The 20,447-nt window shown below is 40.4% G+C and overlaps 1 long non-coding RNA gene across 1 annotated transcript in view; it reads left to right on the top strand.

Moving 5' to 3' along the window:
• LOC138126119 (uncharacterized) overlaps window positions 1-19,873 on the top strand; it is a 33,398-nt gene extending 13,525 nt beyond the window's left edge. Inside the window, exons 2-3 of the long non-coding RNA XR_011157643.1 lie at window positions 12,328-18,448; window positions 18,501-19,873. This is a non-coding gene — a long non-coding RNA (uncharacterized lncRNA). The remainder of the gene's footprint in view (window positions 1-12,327; window positions 18,449-18,500) is intronic.
• Window positions 19,874-20,447: the final 574 nt, after the last annotated feature.

Below are 20,447 nucleotides of genomic sequence, written 5' to 3'. Positions count from 1 at the left end.
TCGCATCCAAAAGCGGCAGAGGTCATCCTGCGCGATTTTTACGTGGATGATCTAATAACCGGAGCTGATACTGTCGATAATGCTAATGCAATATTTAAGGAAATTAACACGGTTTTAAACAAGGGTGGTTTTGAACTTCACAAAATACACTCAAATCAGTTAAGCATATCAGATCGCGCAATGGAAGACAATAATAATATATCACTCGACAAGCAACCGACGACAAAAACGTTAGGTGTAATATGGGATTGTGACTCGGACACCATAAAATATTCAATTCATTTAAAACCGAATCAATCAAAAACGATTACCAAACGAGAAATTCTAAGTGTCATAGCGCGAATATTTGATCCCCTGGGGTTAGTTGGTCCTGTGACTATTTCGGGTAGAATAATAATCATGCAAAAATTATGGGTAACCAAATTAAATTGGGATGAAAGTCTCCCCATCGAACTTCACACGACATGGAACCACTTCTTACAAAATTTCCATGCTCTCGGCGACATACGGATACCGCGACTTGTCATTTCCCATCAAAACCATATTGAAATTCACGGGTTTTGTGACGTTAGCCAACGCGTCCTCGGTGACCGAATGCTAAATTTTGAGGAAATGTACACGCTTCCAGCAATGATAGAGGCCTGTTTAAATTCACGTCCTATCACACCTCTATCAAATGACCCCCATGATTTAACTTCCCTGACTCCCGGACATTTCCTGATTGGCACCCCACTAACGGCACCCGCCGAAGAGGACATCACAGAAGTGTCCACGCACCGATTGACTCGCTATCAATTGATCACTCAAATGCGGCAGCACTTCTGGCGTCGTTGGTCGCAAGATTATTTGCACACCTTGCAGCAACGGACAAAATGGAGATCGACCCCCAATGACGGACCAACAGTTGGAGCATTGGTCATCGTCAAGGAAGACAACACTCCTCCGCTTCATTGGCCCCTTGGTCGAATCACGGAACTACATCCAGGACAAGATGGCAAGTGCCGTGTAGTGTCAGTAAAAACAGTGCGCGGCGTGTTTAAAAGATCAATCATAAAAATTTGTCCAGTGCCGTGTGAGTAGAATTAAGATTGAACACAACACACATAATGTTAGTAGATCCATATTTATTAATTAGGTTATCATTGTAAAATTAATTTAGAATAATCATTTTAAAAGTTCACAAATTTTCAACGGGGGGAGCATATGTTAAATGCGCGCCCTTGCGCACCCCCACCCTGTATACCTGCTCCTGCGTTTACTTACGTTTTAGACAGAACACAAGAATACAATACGCATGAAAACTTGTAACCAGTAACATCTCCAATTTTTATCTGTAACGTCCTTTTTACTTCAATATATTATTGTTGAAGTTAATTGTGTATTCACTCAACTGGTAATCGAAAAAGCTCGATTACTTCACAACACTTTGTTTCTATCTTTTGACAACTTATTGTTGTCGGGAGGTGCTTTTTTTCTCTAGGGCGCAAGTTGTGAAAGGCCCTGTATATTAAATTATAAAATAATTATAATGTTAGCGACAATTTCAAATTTGAATCTGGCGCGCTCGAAAAAAGAAAGACGAGAGAGAGACGCCACTACGTGTCCTCCCCGATTGCTTGAGAACAGGGGCGCGACCCTTGAAAACTCTTACTGTTGCTCTTCGGACGGCTTGGTGATAACGACTGTCGCTTTTTGTTCTGTTCTTTTGCTTTTGTTCTGTTGTTTTGGGTTTTTGGGCCAATGTGCCGTAATTATTATAATTCGTGATTGTATTTCTGTTAAATAAATTTAAGTCTTGAATTAAATCTAACAATAATATAAAAACAAATCTGCAAAATACTAATTCTTAAAAATAAATTTTTATTTAAATTCATGCTTAAATGAGGATGAGGCCCGGCCTCAGTTGCCTCACCTGACAAGCTGCCACTGCCAGTAGCACGTCCGAAGTGACATATATAATAAAACTACAGGGTGAAGCAGAAGTTAAATTTACATTTGGCACTTTGAATGCAAAGCTCGGTTCATGGAGGCGAGTACTCTATACAGGATGTTTTCGAAGTTGAGGCGTTCCTCGTAACACGAGATACTATACATTATTCTTAAGAATTTTAGCCTAAATCTTCTCAGTAAAATGTTTGTATTAACGGAGATAATTGATTGTATGTTTTTATTAATTTCTAAAATTTTGAGTCCGGTCCTGTCTATTTCTCCGCTGTACTAGATTAATAACTGACGTGGCCCAGGATGGTGTTTTTCTGGAAATCGCTCTGCGTACTCTCTGGACGCCGCAGCTGCATTCTGATAACGTTGTAACGAAGTTACTAGGAAACGTTCCCGGTGTCGGAAAAATTCCGTTCTTTCTCCAAGCTGGGCCAGAAAATTAGCGCGGAGCCGACTACCTCAACCGCGTCCACCGAATCCGCCCCGGAACCCGTGTTTCTTCCGGCTGACATACCCGGACTCCGCGCTGAACAGAGCTCCCCCCACCGCCACAGCCGCGAGTCGACGGCCGCGCGCAGCCACCCAGTCAACAAAAGTACCGCGCAGAGTCTGCAGAGCTCATTCCGATCCCGATTCCGCTCCTAACACCAGCTCCGAACCGGGTCCCGATACAACCTGCGACTCCGACTCCGCTTCCGACCCCCGACCTCCGGCCCGTTCGCTCCCCTAGTGAGCGAACCAGGTCATCCCGCTCATCCCCTGTTTCCGGCCCGTTCGCTCCCCTAGTGAGCGAACCAGGTCATCCCGCCCATCCCCTGTTTCCGCCCCGTTCGCTCCCCTAGTGAGCGAATCAGGTCATCCCGCTCATCCCCTGTTTCCGGCCCGTTCGCTCCCCTAGTGAGCGAACCAGGCAATCCCGCTCATCCTTTGTTTCCGGCCCGTTCGCTCCCCTAGTGAGCGAACCAGGTCATCCCGCTCATCCCCTGTTTCCGGCCCGTTCGCTCCCCTAGTGAGCGAACCAGGCCATCCCGCTCATCCCCTGTTTCCGGCCCGTTCGCTCCCCTAGTGAGCGAACCAGGTCATCCCGCTCATCCGGCCCATTCGCTCCCCTAGCGAGCGAACCAGGTCATCCCGCTGATCCCCTGTTTCCGGCCCGTTCGCTCCCCTAGTTAGCGAACCAGGTCATCCCGCTCATCCCCTGTTTCCGGTCCGTTCGCTCCCCTAGTGAGCGAACCAGGTTATCCCGCTCATCCGGCCGGTTCGCTCCCCTAGTGAGCGAACCAGGTCATCCCGCTCATCCCCTGTTTCCGGCCCGTTCGCTCCCCTAGTGAGCGAACCAGGTCATCCCGCTCATCCCCTGTTTCCGGCCCGTTCGCTCCCCTAGTGAGCGAACCAGGTCATCCCGCTCATCCGGCCCATTCGCTCCCCTAGCGAGCCAACCAGGTCATCCCGCTGATCCCCTGTTTCCGGCCCGTTCGCTCCCCTAGTTATCGAACCAGGTCATCCCGCTCATCCGACCCGTTCGCTCCCCTAGCGAGCGAACCAGGTCATCCCGCTGATCCCCTGTTTCCGGCCCGTTCGCTCCCCTAGTTAGCGAACCAGGTCATCCCGCTCATCCCCTGTTTCCGGCCCGTCCGCTTCCCTAGTGAGCGAACCAGGTCATCCCGCTCATCCCCTGTTTCCGGCCCGTTCGCTCCCCTAGTGAGCGAACCAGGTCATCCCGCTCATCCGGCCCATTCGCTCCCCTAGCGAGCGAACCAGGTCATCCCGCTGATCCCCTGTTTCCGGCCCGTTCGCTCCCCTAGTTAGCGAACCAGGTCATCCCGCTCATCCCCTGTTTCCGGCCCGTCCGCTTCCCTAGTGAGCGAACCAGGTCATCCCGCTCATCCCCTGTTTCCGGCCCGTTCGCTCCCCTAGTGAGCGAACCAGGTCATCCCGCTCATCCGGCCCATTCGCTCCCCTAGCGAGCGAACCAGGTCATCCCGTTGATCCCCTGTTTCCGGCCCGTTCGCTCCCCTAGTTAGCGAACCAGGTCATCCCGCTCATCCGACCCGTTCGCTCCCCTAGCGAGCTAACCAGGTCACCCGCTGATCCCCTGTTTCCGGCCCGGTCGCTCCCCCAGTGAGCGAACCAGGTCATCCCGATCATCCCCTGTTCCCGGCCCGTTCGCTCCCCTAGTGAGCGAACCAGGCCTTCCCTATTCCCCCCCCCCCCGGATCCCGTTACACCCCCGCAACCCCGTTGCACCCCGATCCGCTTTCTCTCGCTCTCTACGCCGTCAAGAGGAAGTTCCAGGGCCGACCGACGTAAGTATGAACACCCCCTTATCTACCTCGCCGCCGAGGACATCCCCCAGGTCACTGACACCATCCCCGGAGGATTTCGCCTCCACCAGGTGGTCCCCTTGTAAATAGTGTAAATAAAGGTTTTGTTTGTTTGTTTCTCCCCTTACCCCGCACCCTGACAGCTGACAGCTGGACGCCGTCACTCCGCAGAGTTACCCCGGCCGTGTGGCATCCCACCACAGCCGAAAAAAGGGACTGGCGCTCGAGGCATACCGCGACCGACCGGCGTCAAATCCAAGTGATCGTCACATAATTTGGCGCCCGAGCAGGGACCGCTGTCAGGAACCGGGTAAGAGGAAAAGCGCCGCCCGTACGGACCCTCCGACGAAATTATCGCCGCCGGTAATCTCCGGAGCCCGCCCGCCGACCGACGATCCGGATTTCCGGAGTGGAGTGACCTCCGCTGGTCACCCCGGACCCGATCAGCTTGCTTAGCGCCGCCCGCACGGATTTCTCCGGCGAGATTATCGCCGCCGGTAATCTCCGGAGTCTGTCCGCGGACCGACGATCCGGATTTCCGGAGTGGAGGGACCGCCGCCGGTCACCCCGGACCCGATCAGCCTGCTTAGCGCCTGTACGGATTTCTTTTCCGGAGTGGAGTGATCGCCGCCGATCACCCCGGAAAAATCCGAGCGTCTCCCATTAACGCTTAGCGCCTGCTCAGGAAGCTCCGGTGCGGCTACAGCCAGCGGTAACCCCGGAGTTGATTGACCGTCCACTAACACCCGGAACGGACCCTTCTCCGGTGAGGTGATTACCGCCAATCACCCCGGAGTTAGTCGCGCGCTGCGAAACCGCAAACCGTCTTTCTAGGGAGAAAACGAGCGCTAGGAATCATGGCACCGACCAAACCGACAGGACCCACTGGGAAGACCGAGACGACACCCCAGAACCCGGATCCGACTCCGGGTGCCGCAGCAGGCCCGCAATCGCTGATCCCGGAGCGAGACGAGTCTGTTTCATGGGTGTACAAGCTGAACAAGGAGGCCCTCACCGCAATGCTTTCCGGACTGGAGGCCACCGGAACGGTCGATGAATTGAGGCGACGTTTGACCAAGTTTCTCCAAGACCGTGGAGCCGAGACGGTTGTGCCCACTGAAGGACCCGCTCCAAGTGCACCAGTGCCAAGGTCAGTGCCCGTGCCCAGTGTTCCAGTGCTGACACAAGTGCCCGCGCCTAGTGCTCCAGTGTTGACTCCGGAGCGGTCATCCCGGCCAGTGAAAGGGCAGGACTGGAGAGTGACTTTCAACGGCAAAGGGGACCCGGTCGCCTTCCTCAAACGGGTCGAAGAGTTGTGCAAGTCCGACAGTGTCGACGCTGACCAGTTGCTGCCCCACCTACCCGGACTCCTACAGGGTGAAGCTGCTGCCTGTTGCCGGAACAATCGACAGCGGTAGTGTGACTGGAAAGGCTGAGTGAGATGCGGTTATCAAATTTTAGTACATATGTAGTTAATTTGGTTTATTAACATATGATTAACATAACGTACAACGCGAATAGATACAGAGCGATCCAATTTTTTTTTTAATGCTCTAGCAACTTTATTTCTTATCCGATTTCAATAAGCGATATATCAAAAGAAAAGGCGGTTAAAGGACTATGAACTGCCATATAATATTTATTTTTTAAAGAAGCAGTTTAAGTGGGGTGACATTTAACTTTCTCATTTTAAATTGTGACATGTGTTTTTCATTACTTATTTTTAAAGTCACTATTTTTCTAAACATTGCTGTATAAAAATTTTATTTGTTTTTTGAAAAGTTTTGAAGAAATAAAAATGTTTAATAAATAATAATTGAGACATTTTAATGAAAAAGCGAATAAAATCATGTTGCTTTGTGATACCTGTCAGCTAGAGCATTTGTTACGCAAAGAATTTGACAAGTTGTTAAAATTGCATTTCCTCGTAATCGTGAGTAAAAATGAATACCTTTGAAGAAATGACCGACACATTACATGTCAGATCTAAACTCCATTCGAGGTACGGAAACAGCGTGTCCTTTAATTGTCAGGCTCGCACGAGTCAAACAACCCCTTGTTCCTGATCTTGTTGAACTCCTTGTTGATATTGTAATTCTTGTCGAATTCCGCATAGACGTGATCGTCAACCAGGATTTTTTGAGCGAACCCCGCGACCGTACACATGACGGTGGTCGAGATAAGATTCTTCTTAAATCGTACTTGCATTATATTGCTTTCTAGCTGTATTTTAGCGCTTTTCGTTTTTGCGGAGCGCCTCACCAGGATAAGCGGGGCTACCTTCTACATCATGAGCAAAGATTTGCACAGAAAACCAAAATAAAGTTTAAAAAATCATTTTTATATTGTGAAAATTATCAAACAAAAAACAGAACAAGTAAAAATTTTCGAACTAATTATTTTATACTAAATATTGCTCAAAAGCCATCCCTTGTTGTTCAATGCACACTTGGCATCGCCGTGAAACCTCCAGTGCAGAGTTCAAAAGAATGTCCGCTGGTATTTCTCTACACGCGTTAACAATTCTCTCTCTCAAAACTTCTACACTGTTTGGGCGTGTAATGTACACCAGATCCTGTAGATATCCCCAATGAAAAAAATCTAAAGGGGTGAGGTCTGGTGATCTCGCGGGCCATCGAATTGGTCTGTAAGTACGAATCCACCTGTCGCCAAATATCGTATCAAGTAAATTCGCATTTACTCTTGCATTATGGGGCGTAGCTCCATCTTCTTGAAAATACATCCTATTACACTGTGCCAGCGGTAATTCTTCAACAAAATTTTCTACATACAGCAAAATTTGACGATATTTTTGGGTATTTAATTTCCCTTCGATGACAAAAGGTCCAAACAATCGATTTCCAAATAAACCACACCATACATTTATGTGGAAGCGCCTTTGAAAATGGGTTTGGACAGTAATATGGGGGTTTTCACGTGCCCAGTGTCGATGATTATGGCGATTAAATACTCCAATCTAAATCGGGTTACTATAAGTGCAATGAATTTTCAGAAGATATCCGCACAGAAATCTTTATGAATTTGTGGCAGTTAACCACCTGGGACCAACGAACAACTTTCGTAGCTAATACAGTAGTAGTTTCAGAACACAAGAAACGACGTGATTCAGAAACAGAAAACAAGCGACGATTAAATACACTAAAGTATAACCTGTGGAACCAGAATCGATTGTTGCCTGTTTGTAAAACTATGTACCTTCGTACAACTGGGTTAAAAGAGTGGTCGGTGAGAAATTGGGCTACACAAAGCAAGATGGGAGTAACAACAAATCAGGCAATTTGGTCAATTTTTTAGACAAATTACCAAAACTTCCGTCGCATTACTGTCGTAAAGTAACGAATAAGTTGTATCTTGAAGAAACATTTAAAACTGTGAGTGATGTATATAATTTATATAAAAAGCAATGTGAAAGCAGTTTAAAAAATATGTCATTAACTAGTTTCATGAAAGCAATAGATGAAAAAAATATAGGTGTCTTTACACCCCGTCAAGACAGATGCGACTTGTGCGAAAAATATAAACATCAAAATTTAGATCAAGAAGATAAGAGCAAGAAGCGAAAAGGACAGTGATAAACAAAAGGCTGAATCTGGCACATGTCATGTTATCACACTTGATCTCCAGGCTGTAAAGTTGTCCCCACAAACTAAAGCTAGTGCACTTTATTACAGAACCAAATTGTGTTGCCACAACTATAAAATTTATTATTTAGAATCCCATGATGTGAGATGTTATTGGTTCGATGAGACGAATGCCGATTTACAGGCCTCTACTTTTGCATCGTGCTTAGTAGATTTTCTACAAGAAAAATATTTGAGCATGTACAAAAAGCCAATAATAATATATTCAGACGGGTGCACAGCACAGAACAGGAATGCAACTATGGCAAATCCCTTACTTTATCTTGCCGAAAAATATGAAGTGTGCATTACGCAAAAAATTTTGGAAAAGGGTCACACTCAAATGGAGTGTGACTCCGTTCATGCTACCATTGAAAGGAAACTAAAAAATCAAGACATTTATCTGCCATCAAATTATGCAAGATTGTGCGAAAAATCTAGGCGAAAACAAAAACTCCAAAATGAAAAATTAATGAATCCTTACGAAGTTAAATGTCCAGATTACACGTTTTTCATCAATTATGGTGATAAAAACAATCTCAAATATGAGTCTATCCGCCCAGGGACAACTGTAAAGGATCCCGTCGTAACTGACCTGCGGGAAATTCAATATCTTCCATCTGGAGAAATTTATTTCAAAATTGATTTTGATGATGAATATAAACTGTTACCATGGCGTGCGAAAAATATTAATTTGCGAGAATGCCAATTTGGAAATTTATTTTCGACGACCCGCAAAATAACAAAAAAGAAATTTGAGGACCTGCAACAAATTAACCTAGTCATTCCTAAAGATTGCTGGCCGTTTTATGATGCCTTGATGACATTATAATAATTGAAATAATTATTATTTAACAATGTTAATTTTTTAATAATGACTTGTTTATTATATTTTCTGTTTCCATACTAAGAAAAAATAAAATTTCGTTTCTATTTTGACTATATCTATTTAGGTAGTATTTTTCATTTAAGTTTCTTATACGATAATATTTTTTAATTTTTTGTTGACATATATTATGACTATTATTTATTATGCTACTTACTAAAGAATCAGCGTTAATAGCTATTAAGACAACAAGGGTTTTATAGACGATTTAAAAATCGAGATCGTAGTTTAAATCAGAGCGACCGCAGGGAGCGAGGATTTAATAGATCGAGATTTTTAAACTATAAAACACGCGTTGTCTTCAAGATTTTTTCTAACACTAACATCTTATCACTTATCAGAAATTTTAATAAATTCAGAAATTATTCGAGGCGCGTCACAATACACAAAATGCGGAGGTTGCCGTGGGTACTATGGTAATAATATCAACAAATTTGGAAAAAAACAATTTTCATCGTTGAAATGTGCCAAAACGTTCCAGAAGAAATAAGAAAAAAGGGGCAATTTGTTACCAATGAGGTCTAAAAGTGCATACGAAAAGGTGTATGTTTCGTTTCAAGGCCGGAACAATAAAAAAAAGCATCACGGAGGTAACGGAAGATGTCATTTTGGCTTTTCTTGATATGGGGTAAGCGTGTAGAACTTCATTAAAAGTTAATTCACACTACGGCAAGAATCATTTGAAGAAAATGTAAAGATTGCCATTTTCGATGACCCGGCACTTGCATTGGATGAAACAGCAGAAGTTAAAGAAGAAGATGTTATGATCAAGAGCACGAAGCTAATATGGCAATTCCAATTCAATAATTGTACTTTTCACTTTTGTGATAATTACTGTAAAAATGATGAATAAAATGTTACTTGAATGATGTGTGTGAGCGTATTTTATGACTCTATAAGATACGTTGCTATTGACGACGTGTCTTATAGAGACAAGCGTATTTTATGGGAAACATAAGGTGTGAGCTCAAATGCACAATGGAAACAGTATAAGATATTAGTGTTAGAAAAAAAAAATAAACAAAATTGATATAATTTTTTTTTTGTTATTTAAATATTTCAACATACGAAACAGTAACTCGTATGTGCCTACCTTTTACAAGGCAGTACCTTTTGAATGGTCTGTTCATCAGTGTCCCTCAGATTTCATCAAGATCACATAGATATTTCTATGTTCCTAGAGCTAATACAAATATTCTTAATAATTCTCCTTCGTTTAGGATGTGTTCCATCTTTAACTGTTTTAACGATATTTGTGATCTTCATACTATGCCACTTCCGAGTATATTGGTTGTTATAATGTGTAATTTAGATCGATTGCATCGGCTTGCTTGATGAACACTTCATTCAGTATTATCTCCCGACATGGGACACTAGTAATAATTGTATCTGACTGTTACTGAACTCTGTTCATGTTTTTCTTGCTTTAGTCAACTTTTATTTGGACAATAGTCTGTTAGTTGACTTATTCAATAATAATAATAATAATTATATAAGGCCGGGGACGGTCGCGAAGAGAGAACAGTAAGGAAGGAATAGTATATTACATGCCCAGGAGGAAAGTGCTCCATTCCTGTCGAGAGAACAATAGTTTACCGAGAGGCTTGCCCTCGAGGTGAACTAGTTCTCGAGACACAGGAATGGACTTTCGTCGAGGTTTGTATACTATTTTATTCACAATCAATCATTTAATAAAACAAGCAACATTATAATAATAAAAAATAAATAAAAACCAACCTCCGTAATATTATCGTTTATTTCGGCAAAATATTAAATCTTAGTAGGCGCGCACGACTGAGATTGTATTAAATTTTAGTTCACAAAAGTCAAACCAAATTGACATTTGCTCACATTTTTTAACAAACAAAGTGTGCGATAGTAAAATAGAGTGTACCCTCCTCAGAATTGCGGGAATCCGCACACAAATTAACACTCAATCTTTTACCTGAGAAAAGCAAATTACGATACCAGAAAAACGTACAGAGATTTTCGCGATTGGTGCGACAGTAGCGCCACCACAGGTCAGTTATGGGTTTCATTACTAACCGCTTACGACTCATTAGTCATTACTGACTCCTTTTTTCACCATTACTGACCGATTAATGTGTACACGAGTAATCGCTCACTTTCTAACCTTTAAGAGGATAGAAAAGCTGTACGTTACTAACCGATTGTGAATAAAAGTAATATACAGGGTGTTTGCGAAGTTGAGGCGTTCCTTTTAACATGTGATAGTATGCGTTGTTCTAAAGAGTTTTAGCCAAAATCACCTTAGTAAAATGTGTACGGCAATGAAGATACAATAAGTTAATTTTTCTGAAATTTTTGAAACCGGTCCTGCTCAAATTTGCGCTGATTTGTTAGAAATTAGAATTGACAAAAAAAAATCAAATGAGCATGGACGTTAATCAAAAATACTGTCAGAGTTGTCATCTAATTAGTCGGAATGGCTTTATTATTACGAAAATAATGAGCTCGGAGATATGTTGCTAATGTATGGGCAATGTTATCACGTTATCAGAATGCAGCTGCGGCATCCACAGAGTACGCAGAGCGATTTCCCGAAAGACACCATCCTGGACCACGTCAGTTATTAATCTAGTACAGCGGAGAAATAGACAGGACCGGACTCAAAATTTTAGAAAACAATAAAAATATACAATCAATTATCTCCGTTAATACAAACATTTTACTAAGAAGATTTAGGCTAAAATTCTTAAGAATAATGTATAGTACCTCCTGTTTCCAAGGAACGGCTCAACTTCGAAAACACCCTGTATAGCAGTGGAAGCGTAAACAAATAATAGAGTAGTACTGGCTAGCCAGTAAAATTTTACATGCTTGCTAGTATAATTTTCCATGCTAGCCAGTTAAGAGACATTTTCAAGGTGAATACAGTGACTTGATAAACTGATGTTTACAAGTAGGGAACAAATAAATATATTTTTTTCACTACTAGTAATAAAGTCTAGCGTTATCGGTTGTCATAGAACACTGAGAAGTTTCGTTTTTCTACGTTGGCCCAGTGACAGGTAAATAATTTTTCATTATTAACCAGTGGTGAATAATGGAACAACCGTCACCTAGCAACGAACGTTTGTCGTCTATTTCATTGGCTAACGTAGACGATTTTCATACCAACTGTCAAGAAATGACAACTCGGACCCGTCGCATCCGACAAAATAATTTGATTAATAATTGTTATCAGAAAGGGTTTTAACGTATCTAGTAGTGAAAAAATAGTGTATAAACCACGGTGGAGAAGTCCCTTATAGCCTTCGCGCCTTACAACCCTCGGCGCTCTGGCTATAATCATGAACTTCTCCACCTTGGTATATAATATACTATTATACGGAATTTAATTGCATGACATGACAATTACGTAACAGCGTTGCAAGCCCAATTTAGGTTTCAAAATAAGGTTAATTTGTTTCATTGTAATTCTGTTTGTTTCATTGTAATTCTTTCATTTTAATTATGTTTGTTTCATTTTAATTCTGTTTGTCTGATTTTAATTATGTTTTTTCACTACTAGTCTCAGAAGGCGTCATTATTGACTCTCGAACCGACCCCAGAAGTAGAATTTCTCTCCCAAGGTTAATAATAATTTTCATTATTAACCAAGGTCAATAATGAACAGCCGTCACCTGGCAACGAAAGATTTTCTTTGATTTTATTGGTTAACGTAGACAGACGATTTTCAATTTTCATAGCAACCGTTGAAAAATGAGAACTCGGATCGTCGCATCGGACAAACAAATTTAATTAATAATTATTATTAGAAAGGGTTTTAACGGATCTAGTAGTGAAAAAAATAGTATATAAACCACGCTAGAGAAGACAATTTTAAGCCTCGCTTCTTTATTCCCTCGGCTTAAAAAAATGTCTTCTCTACCTTGGCGTATAATATACTATTATTTCATTTTAATTATGTTTGATTCTTGGTGCTGATTTTTGTTATTGTATAGAGTCGGTAATTCAGTGTTCCTGTTAATTCTGTTTGTTCCATTTTTTAGATTGTGTTTGTTTCTTGATGTTGAGGTTTATTATTGTATAGAGTCAGTAATTTAGTGTTCTTTTTCAGAGTTCTAATTCACCAACAAATTATGTACATTCGGTCTGGTCCTAACAAAAGTCTAAATTTAAACATTTAAAATGATGGTGGAAAAACGGAAACTGTAATTTCAAAAGTTCTAGAGATATCGAAAGGGTGTCGCGGTCGGCGTAAAGTAGAACCGAGCTGATTGGTCACTTTGGTCAAGTAGGGGTTGCGAAAGGGGGGTGCGCCAGAAATGATAAAACCGATTGCGGGACGGGAAACAAGGCTTTTTTGATTCACTCGGGGTTTGATCTCCAAAGTAGCCGGAGGTACGTTCAGTACTTCCAGCAGCCATTTTGTGACCACGTTCTTTACATTCACAAGGTAAATTATTTCTCTAATTCTTGTACTATGGCGGACAATAAATTTAGGCCGGCAAATTTCTGACATTTCAAAAAAGTCAATGCAAGCGACCATTTATTGTCATTATGACTGATGTGTCAGTTTGTCAGACTGAAGGTTTTCAAGCTGTTTGGCGTTTCCTTCGCCTTTCTCGTAACTTACAGATCATGACACATTAGCATAACTGATTTGTAGTAGCACTTCTCTCTGGTGCACGCTTCTTTTCCCAATTTTAATTTTGATTATCGCTGTCACGATGACAAGAATGACAAAAATCGAAAATGGGGTTAGTTGAACATAATGCCAGCTTCACATTTTGATGTCAACTCAATGACAGGCCGGCCTAAATTTATTGTCCGCCATAGTACATTATTTGTAGTCGCGATTTAATTAGTCAAACAGCATTTAGTTCTTTATCGTTCTAAAGTAAAGATTATATTATTTTCTTTGAGCTTTGATGACCACGTGACTCTTTAGAATCTTATATTAATTTCTTTACCGCGAAGTATGTGATCTTCTTGCATTTACCGATTGGGGAAACGTGCTCTTGTCAAGGGGAACTAGTATGCAATTATTATAAAACATTTCCATTCATTATTTATGTCTTGGATTCTCGAGTTCGGGAAGCTACCGCCAGTGTCCGTCGCACTCAATAAGCTGTGGTCCGGCGTAAGAGCACAAAATTAGCTGCGTCACCCCCAAGGGGGCCAGCGACCACACTAGGCCAGCTGACACGTGAAGAGAGGTACCCTTTGGCCCAGTTAGAACCTTTTTTCCCTTTTATTTTCGACCACCGGAGTAGACCGGGGTGATCTATGAGATTCCAGGGCATCGCGTCGGGTTAAATTTAATTGGGGAAATAATTGTAATCTAAATCGGATCACATAGTTCGCATCTCAAACTCGTATAATGCTGTTCGCGCCATAAACTCATATATTTGCCCAGCTTAGTCATTTATTCATGAGTCAGATCTCAATTCGTGGGCCGAGAGTCAAATTTCATTGGGTCAAATTTCCACCAACTTCTGTTATTAAATTCATTTATTTATTTCTATAATTTGTTGGTACCAAACACCACCACACTCGATGATTTGTTAAATAAAATTTAAGTGAAGTGTGCTCAATCGTTAATTCTATTTGGAAAAACCTTCCGAAGGTACGGCCTCTCGTTAGAACCTAATTAAACAAAATGAAAAATAAAACACAACGTAGGATCCATAAATATTTATAAAACATTTCCATTCATTATTTATGTCTTGGATTCTCGAGTTCGGGAAGCTACCGCCAGTGTCCGTCGCACTCAATAAGCTGTGGTCCGGCGTAAGAGCACAAAATTAGCCGCGTCACCCCCAAGGGGGCCAGCGACCAAACTAGGCCAGCTGACACGTGAAGAGAGGTACCCTTTGGCCCTGTTAGAACCTTTTTTCCCTTTTATTTTCGACCACCGGAGTAGACCGGGGTGATCTATGAGATTCCAGGGCATCGCGTCGGGTTAAATTTAATTGGGGAAATAATTGTAATCTAAATCGGATCACATAGTTCGCATCTCAAACTCGTATAATGCTGTTCGCGCCATAAACTCATATATTTGCCCAGCTTAGTCATTTATTCATGAGTCAGATCTCAATTCGTGGGCCGAGAGTCAAATTTCATTGGGTCAAATTTCCACCAACTTCTGTTATTAAATTCATTTATTTATTTCTATAATTTGTTGGTACCAAACACCACCACACTCGATGATTTGTTAAATAAAATTTAAGTGAAGTGTGCTCAATCGTTAATTCTATTTGGAAAAACCTTCCGAAGGTACGGCCTCTCGTTAGAACCTAATTAAACAAAATGAAAAATAAAACACAACGTAGGATCCATAAATATTTCTTTCTCATTATTTTTGTTTCGTATTTTTCCGCAAAAATAACATCCGAGAGAATGCGGCAACCAACAATACACCAAATGAGGGAGAAAAAAAAATCATCGAGAAAAAGTCAAGGAAGTCGAAAGGTTACAACTTATCACATTGATTACAAACATAACCTTTCGGAGCAATTGCCAACAAATTTGAAACATTATAGTTATTTATGATCAATTCAAATTTGTTTCTGATCGTAACTCAAACATACTTGAAGTTACTAAATAATGACGTTATCGCAAAAGGGTAAAAATTGGACTATATCTGTTCCAGACTTTACGCTACATACCTACACCCAACACAACATTAAATACTCATTTTCTTATATAGCTATTTGGGTATTAAACGCGCAAAGTGATACATTGTCGATTGAGAGATTTTCTCGAAATCGACAATGTACATTTGCGCTCGCAACACACACAAGATTTTTCCTACAATCGCAACTATGACTACTACATATTATTTTATTTGAACCAAATCAATGTAATACCTAGTTACCATAATCACTGGACATCTGATTTTAACAAAAAATTCGAAGAGCGAGCGTTTTGTAAATTTTTTCGCGCGTGAGCGACAAAGTGACAGTCCTCGGAAAACGTCAACTTTGCCTTGTCAAATGCAAGCGCAAAGACCTACTTTCTACATCGATTGTAGGAACAATATTTTGTAGTTATCCCAGTTTCGTTTATTTAACAACGGTTGTTTTCGATTAATTCAAATTTGTTTCTGATCCCAGCTTAAAAACATACGTGAAATTACTAGATAATGACGTCATCGCAAATGAATAAAAATTGGAATTACGAAGCAATCTTTCATAAACTTTTGCAAAATTTCCAAAGAAAATCGCAGAATACTTAAAGTTACAAAACGTTGAAACATTTACAGGCCATTTTTGTTAATGGAGATGTGGTGCAATTAAAACGTTTAGGAGAGTGGAAGTCAAGTGCCATAACAGAAAGTTACGTACCCAGTTCTTTAGATAGTCAAATGAAAACTGCTGATATATCAACCTGACCCGTCTTCATCAATTTCTACTCAAGAGTTTAATATTTCCAACCACCAAATAAAGCATCAGTTATCGGTTGTAGTTAATAACAGTTAAATAATAGTACAGGTGTCTTCGAAATGCATGCCAAAAAAAATCGGTAGTTGGTGTCGATTAATAGAAGTTAAATACATCTTGTGTGCAACCGTACGCGAAATGAGTCTTCGCGTGCGTAGAACAGGCCGCGAAATTGAATTTCGCAGCCGTTGCCTTGACGACGGCCGTAAAAGTAAAAGTAATTTTAATATTTATAATTTATTATCACAATTACAACATATCCATTCGCATATTTGCGGTTTTTGTGTCAGGAACGGCCACTATTAGTACAGAATTTTCATCCGGTTTGAAATTCCTGCTAATTTCAAATGGGGCCGCTTCAAAGGGTAGAGATCGGTAAGAAAGATCCCCATTATCGATCTATATACAACAGACACGTGTAAACTAGGTTAATTTTTCACCAATTTCACCGATCAAAAAGAGAAATATCTAGTAACATATCCTGATTGTCATCAACAGACATTTTGGTTAATTTGTCTCTTCGCACGGCCCCTGATATTCCCACGATTAAAATCACCTAAAAAGAGCAGATGATACAACTTATCATAACAGATCTTAACATTTACCTTCCACAAAAAATAAATTCCAATAAATAGGTAAGCCAATACAACATTATACGATACGGTTTTCACATTCTTCTTGTTACACCAGTCTCAAAGTCACTGTAACATTTTTCCTACTGCCGTTTAGATTTCCAGGTATCAAATTAGCCACTGCACGATTTATAATGTTTCTTAACTCTGGATGAGTACACGGAACTGAAACATCGTAATTTTCTACCGACACATCTACAAATTTTTTCAAAACGAATTGTTTTATTTATGTCGTTTCTATAGTAACATGGCGACATGTATGCCCATTTTATTTTTATTGACAATGAAGGAAATTTTACGTGTTCATTTTATAATTACAAATTTTAAGTTGCACACAAAATGGTGTGTACTATGGCGGCCAAAAAATTTTAGCCGTCACTATCTTGACATTTACATAAAGTGTAAATAAATCTTTAGGAACCGTAACCCCATTTTCAATTCTTGTCATTTTGACATGCATATTGTTATTCTGTCAATCAATTTAAACTGTTTAAAGCTCAGATATTCCAAAAATCCGACATGAATGAACAAAATTAGAGCAGTCGTACATAGATAACCTGAGGTAAACCTTCTGTGTAGTAGAAAATGACAAAATAATTTCGAATTTTGAAATTTACCACCCAAAAAATCAAATCATAATCAAGACGGTAATCATAATGACAATAAAGTATGGATTACATTTCTTATTTTGAAATGACAGAAAGTGACGGCCAAAATTTTTTGGCCGCCATAGTACCCCTTGGCTGCGAAATCCTTTGACATCCTCGAGATCGTCTTGCCGCAAGCGACATCGGCGACAATTTTTCTCTCAGTTCGTCAAAGTACGATTTCGCAGCCAAATAACTATTTTTTCCAGTAAAAGTCTTTTTGTTTTTGAGATATAAAGCATTGTAAATTTGGTCGAAATTTCCAGTACGCAACTGAATTGAAGTAATTGAGAATAGTACCGTGTGAACAACAATTAGTGATTGAGTTGGCAATAAATTCTGGTGACTTTTGGTGACTTTTATGTCATGTTCCAACGAGAAAACCATTTCATCAATAAAAGAATACAAAAACCAAGACGTTTAAATATGAAATGTATACCAGCTGTCAATAGTGTCAATAAAACAAACTGAAATAGGTACAATTCACAGTCTTGAAAATTTCATGTAAATTTTTTTATTGCCAACTGAAACAGTTATTGTTGCTCACCCTGTAGTTTATTTAACGAGTTCGTGGGCTTGGCCCACTCATGCCAAAAATAGCCTAATTTACACACGAACGAGTTGAATCCAACGTTGTTTTGTTTGACGAGCCCCTTAAGGCTCCAAATCGCTTAAAATCTTTAAAATTGGCTTGACGTTTCGTTTTGACAAGTTGTGACATTTATCAAAATCCGTTCACACAGGAGAAAATTCTCAAATTCTGAGTGTTGAACAAAAAAAAAAAGTTATGTATTTCCACAGGAACACGAAATAGTAATTTTTTTATTAAGTGCGCAAAGCAAAGGTTTTTGGAGCTTGAGAATGTTAGGTCAGGATACAGAAGAAAAAAATCGAAGGTTTTCATCGATAAAGATATCAACGAATTTTTGAAAGTGGCAGATAACGATAACTTTTTACTAATAAAGGTATAGTAACTTTTTACTTATAACTTGAGCTACTATTTGTCTTTTTTTGTAGACGGTATTGAGTTTAGTGATCGCTGGTGCTCTTAGGCGAGATGAATTATTGAAAATGAAGGTATCAGATGTTGAAGATAAAGATTCAATACTGATTCTGACGGTGCCGGATTCAAAAACCCATTCTGAGAGAATTTTTACCGTCTCCAAAGTAGATAATATAAAATTTATTACAAAATACCAAAGTTTGCGTCCATCAAACGCGTCAAGTGAACGACCTTTCTTAAGGTACGCCAAAAGAAAATGCTACAATTAAAATGTGGAGAAATACTAAGCTTAATTGCGAAATGGCTTAAGAAAAAAAGCCCTAAAGAGTATACTGGGAATTGCTTCAAAAGAAGCTCTGCTACACTTCTAGAAAATGCAGGAGGTGATACAACTCTAATGAAGCGACACGGTGGTTGGAAAAGTAGCAATGTAGCAGAAGGTTATATTGAAGACTGCAAAAATAACAAGACTGTAATTTCGAATAAAATTCAAGCTTCCGCAAAAAAACATATGAACCATTACATCGACTTGGAATGAAATGCCCAACCTAAAACCCTTGGATAAATCGGGAAATAAAACTGATAACATTTCTAACTTAGTCGAACCTTCCACGTCAGCGACTCGAGTCGGGAATTATAGGGATAAGTAATTTTTCTGCTTGTAACTTTAATTTTTATATCGGGTGTGTCAAAAAGGACGGACAGGCGTTTTAGTACTATAGCATAGCATAACATAGACCCCGATTTTGTACCAAAAACTGTTCTGCAGTTTTCAGTTAAAGAAAAAAACTCAGAAAGTGAAAATGAAAATGGCAGCAACGCTATTGCAACCTATTGGTAACTAAAATACCGTATGTAGTTGTCATGGTTACATTTTTTTTTATGTATGTACAGTGTCTATAAAAGAACATATATCAAGAGTCCTGTGGAATTGTGCGGCTCTATATTTTTTTATGTTTCACTGAATCATTATTTGTTTTTTATACCTTGACAACGAGATATATTAAGTAGGCTATAATGCCCTAGGGCGTATAAATCATAATGCCCGCTTATTACGTCCGCTCAAACAAGTCGTCATAGATACGAGCCACCGCAAACTAGGAAATTTAGTTCACAATTTATAAATTTTTTAAATTTTCACGAATTCAAATGCAGTGAAACATAAAACGTTGTATGCACCACGGGCATTACTCGATGTTTATGCTCTCGGGCACCTTAAAAACTCTCGGGCCTGGTGGCTCTCGACCTTTTAAACTGGTTGCCCTCGAACATAAACATCTTCATAATGCCCTTGGTACATAAAACAAGTTACGAAGTAGCGAAGGTAAGACATTTATTTTTGTACATTTACAGTAAGTAATAAGCAATCTTTTCAGTCAACCGCAATGGTTTTATCGCTAGAGCAAAACACCTTCATTGTGATGTCGTATCACCGAAATGGTACCCTGCAGAATGGAGAGTGGGTTTATTCTATAAACTTTTAGCGGCTCTATGTAAAGAAAAAGTGTTAGAGTTTGATGTTGGCGGCGAGTGCAAGGAAACGAGATCAGTTATCTGGGCGGATGCTGAAGAACTAGTAAAAGCTGTAGTTGATAAACGGAAAGAAATTGGAAAACCAGAAATTAAACTAATGGCAGACGGTGGCTAAGGTTTTTTAAAAATTTGCTTAAGCATTTTTCCCGAAAATTATTCACCTGAATTGGACAGAGGCTTATTACAAACTAACGAAATTGAAGAAAAGGAAGAACTAGACATGTTGCAAACAAAAAGGAAAAGGTCCTTATATTCAGAGGGTGGTGGATCAGCAAGCAAATAAAGGGAAGTTAGGTGGAGTACACAGACTTATAATTCTATGCAACGTATGAAAACATTAAACTTCTACTTGATTTGACCCAGATTAATAAAATCTCATTCAAATTCGTATCAGACCTCAAAATTACAGACATCGTCAATGGTATGCA

Source organism: Tenebrio molitor, chromosome 1 (genome assembly GCF_963966145.1).
Source record: "Tenebrio molitor chromosome 1, icTenMoli1.1, whole genome shotgun sequence".
NCBI classification, from domain to species: domain Eukaryota; kingdom Metazoa; phylum Arthropoda; class Insecta; order Coleoptera; family Tenebrionidae; genus Tenebrio; species Tenebrio molitor.
Note: the sequence above shows the minus strand (reverse complement) of the source record. Positions and strands in the feature narration are given on the sequence as shown.